Source organism: Orbicella franksi, chromosome 14 (assembly GCF_964199315.1).
Source record: "Orbicella franksi chromosome 14, jaOrbFran1.1, whole genome shotgun sequence".
Lineage (NCBI taxonomy): Eukaryota > Metazoa > Cnidaria > Anthozoa > Scleractinia > Merulinidae > Orbicella > Orbicella franksi.
In genome coordinates this window covers 581,821-589,048 of record NC_138158.1, presented here as the reverse complement: position 1 = coordinate 589,048, position 7,228 = coordinate 581,821, and the positions used below count along the sequence as shown (strand labels likewise).

The 7,228-nt window shown below is 38.9% G+C and overlaps 1 protein-coding gene and 1 long non-coding RNA gene across 5 annotated transcripts in view; both read left to right on the top strand.

The window, feature by feature from the left end:
- Positions 1-3,256: 3,256 nt before the first annotated feature.
- LOC145468925 (uncharacterized) lies at positions 3,257-4,260 on the top strand. 2 transcript variants are annotated; one of them, XR_014042253.1, is made up of 3 exons: positions 3,257-3,522; positions 3,766-3,989; positions 4,167-4,260. It is a non-coding gene; the product is annotated as an uncharacterized LOC145468925 (long non-coding RNA). The 2 variants fall into 2 exon arrangements; XR_014042252.1 differs by having other exon boundaries at positions 3,259-3,522; positions 3,766-3,850.
- Positions 4,261-4,325: 65 nt separating this feature from the next.
- LOC145468403 (uncharacterized) overlaps positions 4,326-7,228 on the top strand; it is a 64,012-nt gene continuing 61,109 nt past the window's right edge. For 2 of the 3 annotated variants that reach the window (XM_081452099.1, XM_081452098.1), the window contains exon 1: positions 4,326-5,352. The gene's annotated coding sequence lies outside the window, so the exon portion shown is untranslated. The remainder of the gene's footprint in view (positions 5,353-7,228) is intronic. The other variant, XM_081452100.1, reaches the window with a different exon arrangement.

The following is a 7,228-nucleotide window of genomic DNA, read 5'->3' as shown; positions in this document are numbered from 1 at the left end:
AAATAATGTCAAAGGTGTCAAAATGACGCTGCACGCAGGCGGGTCGCGGCCACTTTCTAGTCATAGCCACTAAGGGAGTTAAGATGTCGGCCAGATTGCTCCTAAGTAAGCCTTCCAAAATATTTCCTCTGTCCATTTCACTGAAATCCAAAGTCTTCTCGAGTTAGTTTAGAGTCCTTAGGGCTTTTCAATATCACCCAAGTGTCTGGAAATCGGCCCAAAGTTCGTCAAAATCACCCTCCGCGTAGGGCGGTCTCGGCCATTTTCTAGTCATAGTCACTAAGGGAGTTAATATGTCGGCCAGAATACTACTAAGTAAGCGATGATAATTTTTTCCTCTTTTCGTTTTACTGAAAACCAAAGCGTTCTCGAATTAGTTTAGAGTCCCTAGGGCTGACAAATATCGCCTAAGTTCCTGGAAATTGGCCCAGAGCTGGTCAAAATCACGCTGCGCGTTGGCCGGTCTCGGCCACTTTCTATTGATAGTCACTAAGGGAGTTAATATGTCGCCCAGATTGGGCATAAGTAAGCGTTCAAAAATTTTTCCTCTGTCCATTTCACTGAAAACCAAAGTCTTCTAGAATTAGTTTAGGGTCACTAGGGCTAAGAAATATTGCCCAAGTTCCTGGAAATCGGCCCAAAGCTGGACAAAATGACGCTGCGCGTAGGGCGGTTTCGGCCAGTTTGTAGTCATAGTTACTAAGGGAGTTAATATGTCGGCCAGAAATCTGCTAAGGAAGCGTTCAAAAATTTTTCCTGTGTTCTTTTCACTGGAAACCATAGTCTTCTCGGATTAGTTTAGAGTCTCCTGGGCTGAGAAATATCGCCCAAGTTTTTGGAAATCAGGCCAAAGCTGGTCAAAATGACGCTACGCGTAGGGCCGTCTTGGGCACTTTCTAGTCATAGTCACTAAGGGAGTTAATATGTGGGCGAGATTGCTCCTAAGTAAGCGTTCCAAAATATTTCGTCTGTCCATTTCACTGAAAACCAAAGTCTTCTCTAATTAGTGTAGAGTCTTTGGGGCTGGGAAGTATCGCCCTTGTTGCTGGAATTCGGCCCAAAGCTGGTCAAAGCAGTCTGCGCGTAGACGGGTCTCGGCCACTTTCTAGTCATAGTCACTAAAAGAGTTAATAATTCGACGAGATTGCTCCTAAGTGAGCGTTGAAAAACTTTTCCCCTGTCGATTTCACTGAAAACGAACGTTTTCTGGAATTAGTTTAGAGTCCATTAAGCTGGGAAACATCGCTCAAGTTCCAGCAAATCGGCTCAAAGCTGTTCAAAATTATTCTGTGCGTTGACCGGTCGTGGCCACTTTCTAGTCATAGTCACTAGCGGAGTTAATATTTCGGGCAGGTTGCCCCTAAGTGAGCGTTCAAAACTTTTTCCTCTCTCCATTTCACTGAAAACCAAAGTCTTTTCGAATTAGTTTAGAGTCCCTAGGGCTGGGAAATATCACCCAAGTTGGTGGAAATAGGCCCAAAGCTGCTCAAAATCATGCTCTACGTAGGGTGGTCTCGGCCACTTTCTAGTCATAGTCGCTAAGGGGGTTAATATGTCTGCCACATTGCTCCTAAGTAAGCGTTCAAAATTTTTCCTCTGTCCATTTCACTGAAAACCAAAGTCTTCTAGAATTAGTTTAGAGTACCTTAAGGTGGGAAATATCGCCCAGGTTCTGGGAAATCGGCTCAAATATGCTCAAAATCACTCTGTGCGTTGACCGGTAGTGGCCACTTTCTAGTCATAGTCACTAAGGGAGTTAATATGTCGGCGAGATTGCTCCTAAGTAAGTGTTCAAAAATATTTCCTCTGTCCATTTCACTGCAATCCACAGTCCTCTGTTCGTTTCACTGAAAACCAAAGTCTTCTGGAATTAGTTTAGAGTCCCTAGGGCTGAGAGATATCGCCTAAGTTCCTGGAAATTGGCCCAAAGCTGGTCAAAATTACGCTGCGCGTAGGCCGGTCTCGGCCACTTTCTAGTCATAGTCACTAAGGGAGTTAATATGTCGGCCAGATTGCTGCTAAGGAAGCGTTGAAAAGTTTTTTCTGTATGCGTTTCACTGGAAACCATAGCCTTCTCGGATTAGTTTAGAGTCTCCTGGGCTGAGAAATATCGCCCAAGCTTTTGGAAATCGGCCCAAAGTTGGTCAAAATGACGCTGCGCGTAGGGCCGTCTTGGGCACTTTCTAGTCATAGTCACTAAGGGAGTTAATATTTTGGCCAGATTGCTGCTAAGTAAGTGTTCAAAATTATTTCCTCTGTTCATTTTAGTTAAAACCAAAGTTTTCTCGAATTGGTTTAGAGTCCCTAGGGCTGGGAAATATCGCCCAAGTTCCTGGAAATCGGTCTAAAGCTGGTCAAAATCACGGTGCGCGCAAGACGGCTCGGCCACTTTCGAGTTCATAGTCACTAAGGGAGTTAATATGTCGGCGAGATTGGTCCTAAGGAAGCGTTGAAAAATTTTTCCTGTGTCCATTTCACTAAAAACCAAAGTCTTCCCGAATTAGTTTAAAGTCCCTAGGACTGGGAAATATCGCGCAAGTTGCTGGAAATCGGACAAAGCTTGTCAAAATCAGTCGGCGCGTAGGCCGATCTCGGCCACTTTCTAGTCATGGTCACTAAGGGAGTTAATATGTCGGGCAGATTGCGCGTAAGTAAGCGTTAGAAAATTTTTCCTCTGTCCATTTCATTGAAAACCAAAGTCTTTTCGAATTAGTTTAGAGTCCTTAGGGCTGAGAAATATCACCCAAGTTCCTGGAAATCGTTTCAAAGCTGGTCAAAATCACGGTGCGCGTGGGGCGGTCTTGGCCACTTTCTAGTCATAGTCCTTAACAGAGTTAATATGTGGCCCAGATTGCTCCTAAGGGATCGTTCAAAAATTTTTCCGCTGTGCATTTCACTGAAAACCAAAGTCTTCTCGAATTAGTTTAGAGTATGTAGGGCTAGGATTTGTAAATACAAACTGAAACAGTTTTTACTTAACCATTTGTAATTTTAGGTAGCAGTAGATTTTTAATCCTAGTTCTAGTTTTAAACCTTAGTTTTAGTATCACGTTTTAAGCTTTTATTATTTTTGTATTTTAGACATTTAATAATATTCTGGACTTTTAGTTTTTAGAGGACCTTCCTGAAAGCCACCTGTAGATGATTGGAGGCCTCCTCTTAAAATATTAGTTAATTATTATTATTATTATTATTATTATATTTACCTATCCCTGATCTTTATTTACCTCATCCATGATAAAAACAGCAAGTGGACACACGCTACTGTATCCTTTTTACTGAAGTAGTCTTTTTCCACCCTTTGCTATCGGGAGAGGACTAATTGTTCCAGTTACCTGCAGAGAAAATTTTAATGGAACTTTTATTCCATATTTTGCACAACATTTTCCCAACAATTGCTGATTGTTATTTCCTTTTAGTAAGCAACTTGTCATCAAAGCCAGTTTCATGGATGTTAACGTGGGAAGAATGCGGAGCGTTTGGATTCTACCCAAGCCAAGTACTGATTGGACTATTAACAAGGTACTGTGATATTATCTCCGGTAAAACTTTCTTTTTAGTGACGTGCAATTTAGAAAATATAGACACTGGTATCTGTAGCAGGGGCAGCAGAGACAGCCTATCAGGCTATCATTTTTACGAAGCAAATCAAGTTGATGTCTCAGTACAAATGAATAATATACTAACACTGAATTGACTTTTACGCCCTGCTAGATATCCGAAACGCCGTTTAACTATAAAATATTTGTTTTGTTTGTGAATCAGATAGTGGTTGCGAATGGGGAGGAAACAGTAACTGCAAACTACAATCAAGTGATCCCCGCATGGAATCTCAGCTCGAAGACCAAACGTAAGTACTGATGCAACTGATGCAACTGATGCAACCTTGCTACAAGAAGAAACTAAACAAATTCTAATGGTCATGTGTCTACTTTAAAACTCGTACTTCATAAGTTTCAACTGTCGCCCACAAGCTTGTTTGGTACCAAGTGAGTTTACTTGACGAATCCAGCCAATATGAAGCATCTGCTTTCCACCTAGCCGTGTGAATTAAAATGAAAAAAAAAAACACATCTTTATAATGCTTAAAATGATTAAATTTCGCAACAATGCAAAGAGCTATTAATTACCAGTTAAGTGAGATTATTTTCATTTTTGGTTTGCAGCTTTTTCACGGAATGGGGCATAACGGTCAGTGGAATGGAAATGAAGAGAAGTGTACATGAATTGCCATGAAAGGGAAGAGTGAAAAAATAAAGAGTTTATGAAATTGAAAATTGAATCACTTCGTTTAACTTTTAAACTCAAGTCTCAAATTTCTCGAATGCCTACTCTAGCGACATAAAGACATAATGAAATAACGGCACAATCGCTTATGTCGCATGTGAAAATCGACATAAAAATATGAGGAAAAGATCAGTTTTTTCCTTATGCCGTTATTTTCATGCTGGTATGTTGCTATTACGTCATTATGTCTGGATCAGTAACACTGTAAACATAACGACATCATCATCATCATTATCATCATCATCATCAGTATTATTATTATTATCATTATCATTATCATTATTATTATCATTATCATAATCGTATCTATAACAGAATTCTTGACCGTGATTGGTTATCGATCCGCGCACCTGTTTGTCACGTAATCGGCGCGCGATCACCTGGGTGTCCAATTACAGGTATCTAATTTGAATTTTTTGTAATTTGACACCTGTAACTGGATACCCACGTGATTCGCAAGTCAATTATGCGCACTTAATGATTTCTTTGCAATGTTTCGTACAGTTTTCAAAACTTATGAAAAGCGCTACATACGTTTTCGCTCAAAAGAAGTTCTCAAAAGACATTTTTAATTCCGAAATTTGTTATAGATACGATTAATTGGTAATGGGACCTCGTGTTGTACAATTCAGGGAGCGCGCAGCAATGATTACATAAGGCTGGTTTTCACTAGCGCCTAAGAATAAGTATAAGGTGACACACGCAACCAGTAATGATTGGACTAGTCCGTTATCGGACTTATCGGTCGGCCCGGGTCGGTCGGCTATCGGTCGCTTGTTGGCCTTCACGCGCCGGGAATAATTTTCTCTCTCAGCGGTCTTTCTCGACACACAAGGTTTGCACGTCATGTGTTGGCACACGAATTGTACAAAGATGGCGCGGACGTTTTCGAGCAGAGGATAAGACATCAATGCGAAGAGTAAAAAGACGAAAAGAACGCGGCTGGTCCATCAAAGTCTACCGATTTTTCACATACTTGGAAGAGGAGAAGTCTCACGGCAGATGTTATTGACCTATCTTTGGAAAACATGGAGAAAGGAAAGCTAAGATCTAAACGGCTAAGAGGTAGTAGTAGTAGTAGTAGTAGTAAACCTATTTTAAGCTCAGATTAAAGAGTAGCACGTATTCGCTAGTATCTCCGAGAAATTAGATAAAATAATAGAAACATAGTACAAATATATAATCCACTATATAATATATAAGCAGGCAAAGATAAAAATTGAGACTACTAATGAATTAATTAACAAAGTCAATACAATTTGCCAAATCGACATATTTTCTAAAGTAGGTTATGCTAGCGGTAGTTCTTAGGTCATCATTTAACATGTTCCACAATAATAACTTAAATCTTTTTTGATATGCCATTTATGTGCTTACTACAAAGTTGTACTCTGCTGTATACCATGTATTGGAATCTGAACAATTCAAGTTTTAAGTTTAATGAGGTAGGGGTGTAATATCAACCCTCCAAGTTAACTTTTTTCTTTAGTGGCCATTTGGCCACTGACTGTTCAGGTTTGGTCACCAGTGAAAAATTTTAGTCGCCAAAATATATGCATAAATTAATAATTAATTAATAATAAATAATAATCTTATTATTATCTAACTGTATTATTAATAACATTTTCCTTGAACCACCAAGTAAATTGAAGTCCCGTTCAGTGAAAGAACTACCTAATGTTGATTCAAATATGCTTTTATTGGAATGACTGATTATCAAATGGGAATGAAAATTAAGAAAAAAGGTCGCTTCACAAAACACAGAAATATTTGTGTATATCATTTATAATTCACACAACAGGAGCAGTGCAAACAACACAGATTATACCAAGTTAAAATAAGATAGCCTCATTCGCAGCTGAATGGCGGAAAGTTTTCCAATGTTTATCAAGGCGGCATCAAATTCTTGCCGAGACCATAAAGTGAACACTATTTTTACTTTATCACTTATGATCTTTTTTAAATGTTCAACCTCGTTTTCTGCTTGAATAAGCAAACGATATAAAACTTCATCTGAAAATTAAAGACTGTATTGAAATGGACAAAAAAGTTCACGCTCAAATTGTTTGTCGTTTTGAATTTGATATGCGAACTGCGGAACGCGAATACTCAACGCGAAAATACTTTCACAAGTTTTAGGGCAATCACTAAGATGGATATTTTGTATTGATGAAATCTTTGACAATTTAAAATAAACCCAGGTTTGTTCACACAAGTGAAATTTATGTACAACTGCGAGCCGCTTTTCATCACAGTTTTTTTTTTTATTTATAGAATCCCCCATGCTTGTGTTATCAAGTTTGCTGTAAAGTCAAATATTTTCGTGTCCACTGAAACAAAATACGTTTCTCAAATACATCTGGATGTTTCTCAGATATATTGTGGATCCTGTCACCATCAAGCTTTCCAAGCTTTTGCAATTCCTCTTCTTTTCAATGGCAAATGACCGGATTGCGTGTGTTGTCTCATGCTTCCAGGTAAAATTGTCACGTGCCAAAGTTCAGTCGAGTGGAATGAATTTTGTCACGTCCCAAGCTCAACTGAATGCATTTCCTTGATCTTTGTCTACCGTGTAACATTTCATTTTATTCAGTCTCCATTTCTGTTGGTTAAAATCCCACAACAACTAACTTTGCAAAGTGAGTTCTTAATGCTTAGAACGTTTTTCTTTTCGCTCCGAATGATAATTTGCTCAAGCTCCTGACGCATAGGTCACGTTAATTTTAGTTGCCGAGCTGGCAACTTGCGTTGACTAAAATGGTCGCAACTTGGAGGGTTGAATATGACACTTGTTTTTTTTTTCAGGGGTGCAAATTTTTTTTAAAGAAATGCCTATTAATTTTCATTATACTTAATTCAAAATTTATCAATAAAACAGAAACTTGGTAGAAAAAGAGACCAACAATGCACAGTGCAGATCAAGTTTGTGGACCTTTTACAA